At 39.0% G+C, this 13,166-nt stretch overlaps 1 protein-coding gene across 6 annotated transcripts in view; it reads left to right on the forward strand.

The window, feature by feature from the left end:
* NPAS3 (neuronal PAS domain protein 3) overlaps positions 1-13,166 on the forward strand; it is a 962,475-nt gene that overhangs the window by 817,756 nt on the left and 131,553 nt on the right. The gene's annotated exons all lie outside the window — the stretch shown is intronic.

Consider the following 13,166-nt stretch of genomic DNA (forward strand, 5'->3'; position numbering starts at 1 on the left):
AGAAGGATAGCCTTTCTGTCCTAGAGTCTAAGAGGAAAAATGTTAAAGTAAAAAGAGGGAAAATAAATACCTGGGTGCTAACAAAAAGGGATGCAGTTGGCCCAAGACATTAGTGGTGCCAAAAGGGTGAACTCAGAAAATACATTGCATCCTCTGATGAATTCCTGATTCTCATTGAAAAGAATGGTTCAGAGCTTACCAGTCTCTAGCAGTTAAGTCTACCAGGTCAAAGCCATTTGCATCAGTTGGTTCTCCAGCTCTTACCTGTCATAACTTATTCCTAAACCCTGAAAGATTACCCTTGAAGCTTTCATGTTCTTCACGGATAAAGAGTCACAGTTGAGTCCTCACAAAAGTTGCCCCCAAAATCCTTGAGTCATCTTTGTTTTTATTTTATCATTCGTATTTGTCTTCCTCTTGGTATGGATAGTATGAAATTTTCAGTTTGCAAAAGGATTTAATCAACAGCAAATGTTTTGAATCAGATTAAAACACAAATACTTTAAGAGCTATGTATTTATTCTGTCCTGCTGGGGTTTTTTTCTTGTTTCTGAAGGGCAAGGCAAAGCCGTAGATGCTGTAGTGAATTCTTTGCAACAGTCAGGTATGCTAAGGGTTAATAGGGATAAATGTTTATTTTAAAAATCGGTGGGGGGGGGGGGTCTTCCTCAGAGTTTGCCCCCTTCTCCTTGACACATCAAAAATGGGAAATTATCTATGAGACTGTTTTATTTGTCTGTGTTTTCCGGACGGCACATTTACATACTCAGGAAGGCAATCAATATAAGCAAGCCCAGGTCTTCCAGGAGTCCTTAATTACACGTCTAAGAATGCATATGTATTGACATGAAATACTTGTGTTTCTGCAGTGTCCCCCCACCGCCAACCTTTTGAGTTGACATGTGCAGCTAAGACTCTTTGAAAGCAGTAAAATCAAGAGTGTAACAGGCAAATGCACAATGAGTTGTTAAATGTGATGGCAAAATAAAAAATTTTTAAAGCTTCAGTCAGTATGATCAGTTAAAAAAAAAAAAGACAGCCGGCAAACTGTCTATCATGTGATGAAATTTGACAGTAGGGATTATGGCTTTGATGGGCCAGAACAGCTAATAGAAGAAGCTGACATTTTTGAAACCCTGCTAATTAAGGGTTCCTTCCTTAATATTAAAATAAAGTCTTTGTCTGGGTTTTATGGTTGGAGAATCAGGTGTTTTCATTAATATATGCCAGTCAGTCTTAATAAGCTTGGAGGGCAGAGGAAGTTATTATTGAGTGACCTTCTACAAAATAAGCATGTTGCTAAGGGCTCTAACCCTGCCCCGATCAGACTGATGAATCTCATTTCCAATGCAAAAGCTTCACAAGAAATCCAAGTATTCTCTGTGCAATCACAGAAAATAATCCTTGTGTCTCTTGTAATGTCCAGAATTGCCACTTACTACACTACTACTGTACAATGAATATTACAATACATATTATTTTTCTAGCACAATTGTCTACATTTCTGAATTGCCCAGAATAGAAAAACTTATTGTGAAGACACTTGTATTGAAAAGTCAGCTCATTTTAATACTTTTCAAATAGTCATCTACTCTGTTCATGAATTATAATGCTCAGAATACATCTGACAATACTAGCTTTGAAAAAGAGCTATGTCTATATTATTACATATTCATTTTCAAATAGATTTCAAACAGATTTTAAACCATTCATTGAAATTCATTGAAATGATAAATTCACAGTTGGACTTTGATTGACTCTTAATCCAATTTTACTTTTGATAAGTTTTCGCCCCTCTCTTCCCACCCACCCCCAACATTTCTCAACCAAGATATAGGTTTTGTTCTTCTGTTGGTTTTTAAAGCAAAACTGATGGGGTATGGTAAAACTGATGGGGTATGGTATTGAAGGTTTTGATGACTATATGGAAAGCCTGTCACTGGATTGGCAAGTTGAGTTAAAATCAGTAAAGCACCACACCACAGGTGATTTCTTCGGCTAATTTCCAATGTACCAATGCCTCTCATCTGAAAGTCATGTTTATCATAACTGGGCTGTTGAGTCACAACCTAGAGCAAAACTCTGAAAGAGTCTTGCAGTTACTGAGCCATCAGTAGATGACGTGAAAACGTGCATGGGACATCTGTGGTGTTGGGCTTTTGTGGTTGCCCAGCTTTAGCCTAGCTGATCCTCATCTTGAGTCCTTTCTGCCCGTCCTAGAAAGAGAAGCTGGGTAACGCCTCTGTGGCTGGATGCAAGATCATGTACAAAGAAAACAAACCTACTAAAGTCTCTTTGGAGAAGGCGAAAGCTAGATTAAAAATTGCAGTTTGTACCATGGGTTTTGTGCTCACCCATGGGAAACAAAAACCCATCCAAATGAGATGAGAATCTTAGACCCAGGGCTTCAATATGTGGGGCAAGAAGTTAATTTAAAGTGTGGCAGTTATCTCAGCCTACATCTATGGGAAAAAACAGTCTCTGAGATGCAGACCTGAGAAGAAAAACAAGATAGGACTTTTCTTATAAGCGATTTATTGAAACTGTTCTTCAGTATTTTAAAAGTATTTTAAAATATTTAGGGACTACCCTTATGGACCAGTGGTTAAGACTCCACTTTCCCAATACAAGGGGCCCAGGTTTGATCCCTGGTCAAGGAACTAGATCCCACATGCTGCAACTAACACTTGGTGCAGCCCAATTAATAATATATAGATTTAATGAACACTAGCATAAATCCACCTCCTTAGGGTCAAAATAAATCACTTAAGAGCTTATTGAGACTTCACCATCCTAGGTTTAACCTGCGAGTAGTGTAGCACACCATCTCTGCCCCGTAAGCTCCAGTGTAGTTAGAACCCTGTTGTGCCTCAGATTGCCCCCATTTTCTCAGCAAAGTCCCTGTCCCTTCTCATTCTATCCATGTGGAGTCAGCATGGGAGTTGTTTTCTCAGACACCTCAGCTCCCAGCCACCTCTGGACCCATCCACACCAGTGCTACTATTCAAAATGTACAGAGAGCAAATGATTGATAAATATTTGGTTGACTAAAGTCTTTTAAATTGTAGATTAAATCTAAACATTTGGTCCTTTTATTCTAAAGCCATCCCTCTATTTCTGTTTTTCTTTTTCCTTGCATCTCTCTCCTCTTTAATATCATCTTTGATATTCTGCTACTACTTCTGCTACTCCAGGAATTCTGTGGTTCTAGGGCAGCACTGTCCAATAGAAAAAGATTGCAAACTATGTATGTAATTTTAAATTTTCTAGTATTTAGTGGCCACATTTTAAAAAGTAAACACAAACAAGTGGGATTAATTTTAATAGTATAATAATTGTATTTATTCCCATATACTCTAAATATCATTCTAACATGTAATTAATAAGATGTTTTGCTTTATTTTACTTATTGCATCAAGTCTAAAACCTTCTAAATCAGACTAGCCCCTTCCAGCAACTAGTCATTCAATAGCCACAGGTGGCCACGATACTGGACAACACAGCTCTAGAGAATAGTTATGGTTTAAGTGCTGGGGTGTCTGAAACCCCTGACATAAAATGCCAAATTATGTATATGTTATCATACCATTTGTTTGGTGAAACAGAGCATAGAATTGATCAAATTTTCAAAGCAGTCTACTCTTCCCACCACCCCCAGACTCTCTACTCCAGTGTCTTAAACACAGTGCCACAGTTTAGCCTCTGGAACAACTCATGTCTCTTGACTCATTTCTCTACTTGCCAGTTCTATTTACATTCCCTACTCTAATAAGACTAACTCTCTGTCTGTTATTAAACAGTTGTGAATTTAACTTATTCCTTTAAAATAGCACTTAGAGAATGCTCAGAGTATTGACTTGTTACATAGAAAAGAACCTCAAACACTACCACAGCTGGTAGTTATAACAGCCAAAGTAAGACAGAAGTCCATTAGCCCTTTTGCTTATGGTAATTCACTAGGAATAAACTAGACACTAGACTCACAGTGCCCACATGGCATTCAGGAAGTTCCCAAGATGTGCTAAAACATATCAATAGGAAAGGTTCTAGGAGGGTCAGGAGTTGCTCACAGCATGGAGAATTTTATTTTCCCTTGTTTTCTTCATTGGTTTATTAACTCCAAAATTATTTTCTTGACATGGGCAGAGCATGCACTTTCTCCAGTAGCTAAAATATTTTGGTACAGCTTTTGATTTTCTTGGATGAGATTTTTCAAGACCCTCACAGTGACAAGGAGGAGGAGAGTCATTTATGGAAACTGACATGCACATAATGCTTCAGTCTGAAAAAAGCAAGACGCTAGTTGAACACGATTCTTCTTTTGCTTTCTCTTAAATATAAATTTCTCTTGAGGTGTATGACTGCATTAAATTTGTTAAACTTTTCTCAAATGATATTAATTTTTGTTTTTCTCTCAATGGCATCACTTAAACCTTGTGACTTAGCTCCTGTTGATGGTTGATGTAACTAATCTATCACAGGATTTTTGTTCAGTTGCTCAGTCATGTCTGACTCTTTGGGACCCCATGGACTGTAGCATGCCAGGCTTCTCTGTCCATCACCATCTCCTGGAGCTTGCTCAAACTCATGTCCATTGAGTCAGTGATGCCATCCAACCATCTCGTCCTCTGTTGTCCCCTTCTCCTCTTGCCCTCAATCTTTCCCAGCATCAGGGTCTTTTCCAGTGAGTTGGCTCTTCACATCAGGTGGCCAAAGTATTGGAGCTTCAGCTTCAGCATCAGTCTTTCCAGTGAATATTCAGGGTTGACTATTTTTAGGATTGTCTGGCTTGACCTTCTTGCAGTCCTAGCAACTCTGAAGAGTCTTTTCCAACACCACAGATCAAAAGCATCAGTTCTTCAGTGCTCAGCCCTCTTTATGGTCCAACTCTCACATCCATACATGACTACTGGAAAAACCATAGCTTTGATTATATGTACCTTTGTTGGCAAAGTATCGTAGGATAACCCCTTTAAAAACTATCAAGAATGATTAATTGTATTATTTGTGTGTGTTTTATTTGGAGAAGAAAATGGCAACCCACTCCAGTATTCTTGCCTGGAGAACTCCATGGACAGAGGAGCCTGGCAGGCCACAATCCATGGGGTTAACAAAGAATCAGACATGACTGAGTGACTAACACATGCCGTGTATATTTTATGCTTGTTACTTGTGTATATTATTATTTGTGTTTTCTAGACAATCTTAAAGTTTTAGTCATATAAACCATATTATTTTAGTGCAACTAGAAAAAAATTAAATAACCTGTATATCTTTCAAAAACCAAATGGAAAAGTGAACCCAGTAATTACTATTGCTTTCCTTATCCATTTACCTTGTTTTAAAATAAAAGGGCTGTTCAGATTCAGGGAAAGATTCAAATTTCAACTTAAATTTACAAGCATTTTCTACTTTTTCTTTCTCCCATGACCAAAAAAAGAAAGAAAGAAAAAGGTAGATAAAATTCACTCTGAGAATAACAAAAACAAACAAAAATTGAGATATATTGATACTGAAGTCTGGCTATGCATATCATGCCTCTCAGTGTGTATCCAGATTTAAACGACAAATATTGAACCATGTAAAATTTGAGGATAATGGATTAACTATGCTAATATCAAGTATTTTATGTTGATTGCTCTCCTTACCACCAACATAATGAAGAAGCTTTGAAAGTGACATCTTACTATTCATTTGATCTTCAGAGAGGGGAGATTTGACTTCAGTCACTTTTAAGATGGTTAATGCTTCTTTCTTGGCATTATTTCACTTTTTACAATGATGTAACCTCCAATTACATCCTTTTTTCTTTCCAGCACTGTGATAAATAATATAAAGTTGGCCTTTTCTCCCCTACAGACATTTTGAAACTTCAGAACTATAGGAACCTTGCAAAACAAGGCTTTACGATTTCTTGATTTAGTCACTTTCACAAATCCCAGGACTCATGCATGTAATGTAATGTCCCCTCGGTATTACAGCATTCTCTAAGTTCTTTTAACTGGTGTCTCTTATTGAAAGGAAAAGGATATTGACATATTAAAACTATTCTAAAACTAGTGCTTCCATAATGTGAGGTGATGGAGAAATACCTGAACCATGATTACAAGAAAAAATGAAATTCAGCATATAATTTATTTCTTCAACAGAAAAGAAAAAAAAATAGGGGTGGGGGATACTTCAAAGTCTGGATCTATTTTGTACATAGAATACGTCTAGAAGTACTTAAACATGCTCGATTGGATTCCGAGTCTCTGGAATGACCCATCCAACACTTCTGAAAATGTAGCAATTGGTGTTGATTGTTGCCTGATCTATTTAGCTATCGGTAGTGATTGCCACGGCGGCAGAGCTGTTCCAAGTAACATACATTTGAATCAGTACCTGCCATTTGTTCTTTATTTCTTCTTTTGTTGCATTTCTTCAACAGCCTGCCTTTTCCCCTTTCCTCTCTGAGAACTAAATCCTCTCAAAGTATCTTCTGACACTTGTTAATCAAAGTTCAGAACTGGGTATCCAGTATTCTCTTTGGATACTGTGGCTGCAAATTCTCAGGTCAGGTACTCCAAGGGTTATAGAAAATACAATATAGAAACATAGAAAAAAAGAAAAAGAACTTGGCCTCACTGAGTCCCACAGGAGTTGAAATGTTTATTTCTGAAGATAAAATAAACACATGGTATGGTATCTTTTAGCTCAGATTCTTCTAAGGGAAGGCTCTGTTAACATATCTGTGAGCAGAGAGTGGATTCATTTCTTATTTGATGACACTGGAAGAATTTTTCATTCTGCCTCATCGTTCTGATATAGAATCTTTCTTTCTTCTTGTTCTACTAATTTATACACGTATTTCTGTAACAGACCCAATGCTTTTATGTGTTTTTCTTCAGATAAGTCAGCAAATACATAGAATGAGACAGAGCTGTAAAGAACATCAAGTTTCTGTCAAAACAGTTCATAAATATTCAGTAGAGTTTCTGCAACACGTAAGAAGTTATGAAGATGGCATTAAGATACCAGTAAATCCTAAGAAAACCTATGCTAATCAAGCTATCACATCTTATTATATTTTATTCTTTTATCACTTTGTTATCTCTCAATAATATAAATGTGACCCCCCCAAAAAAAGAAGCCCTACAAATCCTAATTTGCTGAGGCAAGATAGAATTCCTGTCTTGTCCTGGGTCAGGATTTTCTAACCATGATCTCAGAGTCTCCTGGCAGTTATGTTTCCAAACCACTTGCCACTAACACAGTCCCCTCTCAGGCACGGCTTTCTAACCAAATACAGCAGGTGTCCTCTGTGGAAACAGGCCTGGCTGCAAAAGGACTCCTGATAAAGGGCTTAAGCAGTAGTACCCTTGAGTCCCCTCAGTAATCTTAATGCCCTCAAGAAATCTACCCCCAAAAAGTATCATCTTCCAAATGACCTAAGAAATTCCACCTTAAACGGCAGATTTGATGACCTTTTTTACATGCTAAGAATGAACTTTGTATAATTCCTAAGACTGAAATATATTGAAAGAAAGAAATCAGTTTTATCATCTTGCTTTATCAAAGTACCTATCCTCTTAAGTTATTCCAATATGAAGATGACTAGCAGTATTGCTGCCTGCTCCTCATTTGTGGCAAACCCTTTCAATCAAAGGAGTTATGAATTCACTGATTTGCACTGTTGGTACATTGCTGTAGTTAAAAAGTATTTGCTCACCCCAGGGGGCCAGGCAAAGGCTATTGATTTGCTTGCTTGATGTAGGAAAAAGACAAATTAGTCCCCTATCCTATCCACCAGCAGGGGGACAATGACCCGACCTGGAAAAGTCAACACAAACCACTGTATAATATATTTACTTTTTTTTTTTTTTCCAGGAAACTTCAGAGGTACCAAATCAACTGTGTCTAGTGTGCAAACTGCATGCAAGCTAATAGAATGTGAAACAAATTTGAGGAAGGCCAGGTGGTTTAGCTTGATTATACCCTTGTGTGTGATGGCGCTAGTAGCTATGGCTTATCCTGGAGGAACTTTGGTAGCTTTGAGTAGGGAAAGGCAGAGAGAAAGGAGTTGCAACAGAGCTGTTTCTGGATATGACTGCTTATTACTCATCACCTATCTCCAGCCCCATATACAATCTCAGCTGTCTTCTAACACACTAAGCAAACGGAGAGGAGTTTTTATTTTAGAGTCACTCAGCTAGGTGGACCAAGTGAGCAAATTCTCTTCTTGTGCTAGGGCAACAATTCCATTTTGCATGGATCTGTGCCTTAAGTTTAGTAAACAGAATATGTTTGCTCATTTTTTTATATTACCATATAAAATGACTGAATTTACTATAAAATGAAGAGGTTCTCACGTTTGTACCAACCAGAAGAACACAGTATTTTGGGGAAAATGCTATACCATTCCATTATGTAGGTCAGAATATAGATCAAAGATAGGACCAATAACCAGTTTAAAGTGGAATTTCTCAATTTCTACTATCAGTGATTTGAAGAGATAATTAAGAAATAATAATTTTTATGAAAGTTTGTGAAAAGTCAGATAAGGAACAAATGAACTAGCCAACTAACCACAGTTCTGTCATAGACAGGGGAAAAAATTATAAAAGATGACCTTATTATCTTTCAAAGTTCCTTGAAACCTGCTCTTTCTCAGCACTTATAAAATCCTATTGTCATAAGTCAGAAAAAGAAAAACAAATATAGTATATTAAAGTACATATATGGAATCTAGAAAAACGGTACTGATGAGCCTATCTATAGGGAAGGAATGGGGACTCAGACATAGGAAATGAACTCATGGTCACAGCTGGTGAAGGAGAGGATGGGATGAATCGGGAAAGTAGCATTGACATACACACCTCATGTGCGCTAAGTCATTTCAGTCGTGTCCAACTCTTTGCGACCCCATGAACTGTAGCCTGCCGGGTTCCTCTGTCTATGGGATTCTCTGGGCAAGAAAACTGGAGTGGATTGCCATGCCCTCCTCCAGGGGATCTTCCCAACCCAGGGATCAAACCCATGTCTCCTGCACTGCAGGCAGATTCCTTACCACTGAGCCACCAGGGAAGCCCCATATACATGCTACTATCTGTAAAATACACAGCTAGTGGGAAGCTACTTTAAGGGAGCCCAGCATGGCGCGCTGTAATGACCTAGAGGGGGTGGGATGGAGGGAGTTGGAGGGACACTCAAGAGGGAGAGGAGATATACATATAGTTATGTCTGATTCACATTGTTGTACAGCAGAAACCAACACATTGTAAAACAATTATCCTCCAATAATTTGTTTTTTAATGTAAAGAAAAAAATCCTATCTTTAGCTAAACTCAGTTGACTTCTACAGAAAAAGTTATAGGTCTCAATATGTATGCCAATAATTTGGAGGGAAAGAGTATATTCGGATGCTATATTGTAATTCACTTTAGAATAGAAAATGTTATAATAATAATACCAGAAATAATAAAAGGAACCAACCTAAACTTGTCCAAATCAAGCACAAATATAGCAAATTTTTAAAGCCTAAATATCCATCTTTTATTCATTCAGCAAACATTTGTGATTGACCACTAGTCCCAGTTGTCAGTGGGCAAAAATTTTGAAGAGTTGGTAACTGGAAATCTGGAGTACCTAACTATAGTAATATAGGATAGAAGCCTTGTTAATTTTTTTCTGCTTCAAGCACACAACAAAGTAATGTCTACTCATCAAGTAAAAAATCCCTAGTCTTAGTTTCTACAGTCTATTTTGAGGCACATAATTTAGTGGCAGGTGAGTTCCAAGTCCATCTTACCAAGGCAATCTTCATAAGAGAGAGTAACAAGTCACACAGGGTTTAGTTTTAAAAAAAAAAAAAAAAAATGAGTGAGCCAGTAAGGGTTTATATAGCCTGCCCACTAAACACCTGGGTAAACTTGAATAAGCATTTCAGCTTCTCAAAACTGGGAAGTTTTCCCCTATTAAATAAGGGAGGTATCAGTAGATTTAGATGTCTTTCAGGTCTCTTCCAGCCCCCTAACGTCTAATTAAGTGAAGTGGAAACACTATGAGAAATGTTGAAAGTGATGGACAAATGTGATGATAACGATGACTCAAGGCCTATATATAAGTAGACTTCCGCCTATCCCCACGTCTACTTCAGTTTAGTACACCTGCCCTCATGCCTTCTTTTGGCCCAAGAGTCCGATGGCAGAGCATCCTTAGCCCAGGGGATTGCCAGTCTGTTTGCTCTCAGCCTCCTCCCTCCACGGCACCCAGTGTTTTCCCCTGAACAAAAGTGTTCTCTCCTAAATGAAAGGCTACAGGACAGAGGAGCTCAGTTGTCCCTGCTCAGCCGCTCTGACTGCAGAGGTGCTACCAGAGAAGCGATAGGTTGAGTCAAGCCACCTTTAACCAATGACTGGCCTTTTGTATATTCTAATTCTTCTTCTGTCAAATAGGAACCATCATATCAGTTCAACAGATTGTTATGAGAATTAGTCAGAGAAAGTATGAAAGGTAGTGGTAGGTAGTTGCTAACATTGTTATTGCTATAGTCAAGGCTCAGAGCACACTGTCTGTACCCTCTGCTGAATAGAGATGTTCCAAAGTGACCACGCAAACCCTAAACAAGTCCTCATCACAGCTGCACAGGAATATATGTGCCTGCCATCCATTCTCATCCACCAAACAGCAGCAACAAGAGCAGGCATTTGGTAGTGCTTATTTATCCCACAAGGCAATCTCCTCTGCGTGGTTTCATCGGATTTTCGAATTTAGGCTGTGAGGCAGGTAATGTAAGTCTTGTTTCTATCCCAGAGCTCACGCCACTGCGTTGCACCATTCCACAGTGGTGCCATCCGTGTGGAATACAATGTGAGTGGTACTTCCCTTTCCCCAGAGTCCTGCAGAGCAGCAAGACTGCCACTTGCAGAATAGGAAACTGAAGCTCAGAGAGGTTAAGTGAGTTGTCTGAGGTCACACAGCAGAGGAAGAAAAGATTCTGATCTCCAAGTCAATTTATAACTCCAGCTATTTTATGCTTTCCCCTATACTGTGTGGCCTTTATCACTGTCCATTCATGAAGACTATGACAGGGTCAGACTTCTCTACCAAGATACCCCAAAGCATCATATAGGAAGGAGGGACTGGCACTGAGAATGTGACCCTGTCACAGACCTCGAGAAACCGAAGGAGGGTCTTCCCTGTGCCATAACGGACCACTACCCACTGTGACTCAGTCTGGCTCTGGATGTGCTATGCTCGGGACATCATTTTGTGGAAAGAAAGCAACTGCACGTCTAAGTAAACCACGCTGTGGAGACAGCGGGCTGTGCTTCCTCACCATATGACTGGCTCCCATGAATATTCAAGACCCAGCGCCCCTAAAAAAAATCCATTACATCTCCCACCTGTGTTGTCATCTTATCACAATCTGGTCTATGCCAAGAGGCACACTGTGGTATTAAAGAAGGAATCAGAGTTTGAGAAAAGTGACAGAAATAGTTATTCAAGTGCTGCGATTGGACGCCACGCAAAATGAGAGTGACTTCCTCGAACTCGCTAATCCCCAAACAAAATCACCATCAAGAAATATTAAAGCACACATTTTATTAGTTTCATTTAATTTCTTAATTGCTCAAAGTCAGTTTACCCATTTATTGCTGTGTGAAATGCTTAGAGGCAAGGCGCACATTAAAGGGATTATTTCCATGTAATCCCTCCCTCCCAGAGGGTAGGAACCGCTCACTTATGAATCCTGATTTATGCTCTGTAACAGTATCAAAATGGAGGGAATCGTTATTGTAAAATGATAGAGTCAGGAGTCGGGTAATACAGGAGAGTGTAATTTAATAGCAAAGAGAAAGTACCTCATTTTCGGTAAAAGTTATATGCGCCTGTTTCAGGAATAGCTATTAACCAAACTGAATTTAGCCTCCCATTTTTCTGGCTCTACTTCTGTTAGTTGATAGATGTTGAAGATGTGTCGACTGTTAAGATTTTAATCAGATGGTGCCTGGGAGTTCGATGTGATCATTTTACCAGGGCTTGGAGTTCTGGGGATAATAATTGCTCTGAACATTCCGCTCTCTGTGACAATATGCCCACCACCAGCACAGTCTTCCTTTTTGGCAGGAAAAAGAGGGCAGGCACTCAGGGGGAATTTGGAAGGATGCTGCAAATGATCCAGGAAAGGCGAGTGAGGTAGGAAACAGTCTAGGTAAACATCCACCAAGAAACTAGCGACAGTCTGAACTTCTGGCAGTTTCTGTGGTGCCTCATAGCTGGCCTGAGACCATTAAACTCCAGAGGAATGGGAAAGCCATTAGTGACCCGGGAAAGAGCTTTTTCTTGTTCTGCTGCTAACATCTCTTGCTGTCACAGTACCTATAACCAGCTACATCATTTTAGGACCATTATTGCTATTCTTGGAAAGAAGTAAGAGTGATAGCATCAGAAGGGTACAGAGGTAAGGCCAGTCCTTACCAGCGACTTCTGCCCCCCTTAGACAGCACATACCCCAGACAGCACTGCGGTGAGCAGGGTGCTTCCAGTCCAGGCTGGCCCTCTTCCAATCTTTGATATTCATTCTCTACCTTTCATGTCAGCCTCCTACAAAGAGTATACAAAATAAAACTTTTTCTTTAAAGCCCTCAAGGAGATTTGTACCATGTATTTTATTAGACTGAAGGCAAAACACGCTGATAACAGCAGAAGAAAAAAAATGGCTGCTTCAGACCCCAGCTGACCTCTTTTGCATGGAAAATTCTCCATATGATTACAGAGCTAATGAGTAATATTTAATGAAAACATTAGGCCTTTGCATATATTTGTAAGCAGCACTTCTTCCATTTAAATTTACATAGAAATAAGCCAATGTGTATAAATATGCATCCTGGAACTCAGTGTATTTTAAGGAAAATCCTCTTTGGCTATCTCTGGCTGTTTCTATACAAAGCTCAAACTTTTCAATAAGAAAACAGTGGAATTCAGTCAGTCATCCGGTTGACACCAAACACGCAAGTATTTGGTGGTGTGTGAGTAAAACAGCTGAACTCAGGCAGACTCATCCTCATTTCACAGAATATTTTGGCTTTATGCAAACAACAGTGTATGAGAAAAAACTGGGCTAAACATGCTAAATAAATATGTGTGGGGGTAAAAAAACAATAACAACAACAACTTTCAAT

Source organism: Ovis canadensis, chromosome 18 (assembly GCF_042477335.2).
Source record: "Ovis canadensis isolate MfBH-ARS-UI-01 breed Bighorn chromosome 18, ARS-UI_OviCan_v2, whole genome shotgun sequence".
Taxonomy (NCBI): Eukaryota; Metazoa; Chordata; class Mammalia; order Artiodactyla; family Bovidae; genus Ovis; species Ovis canadensis.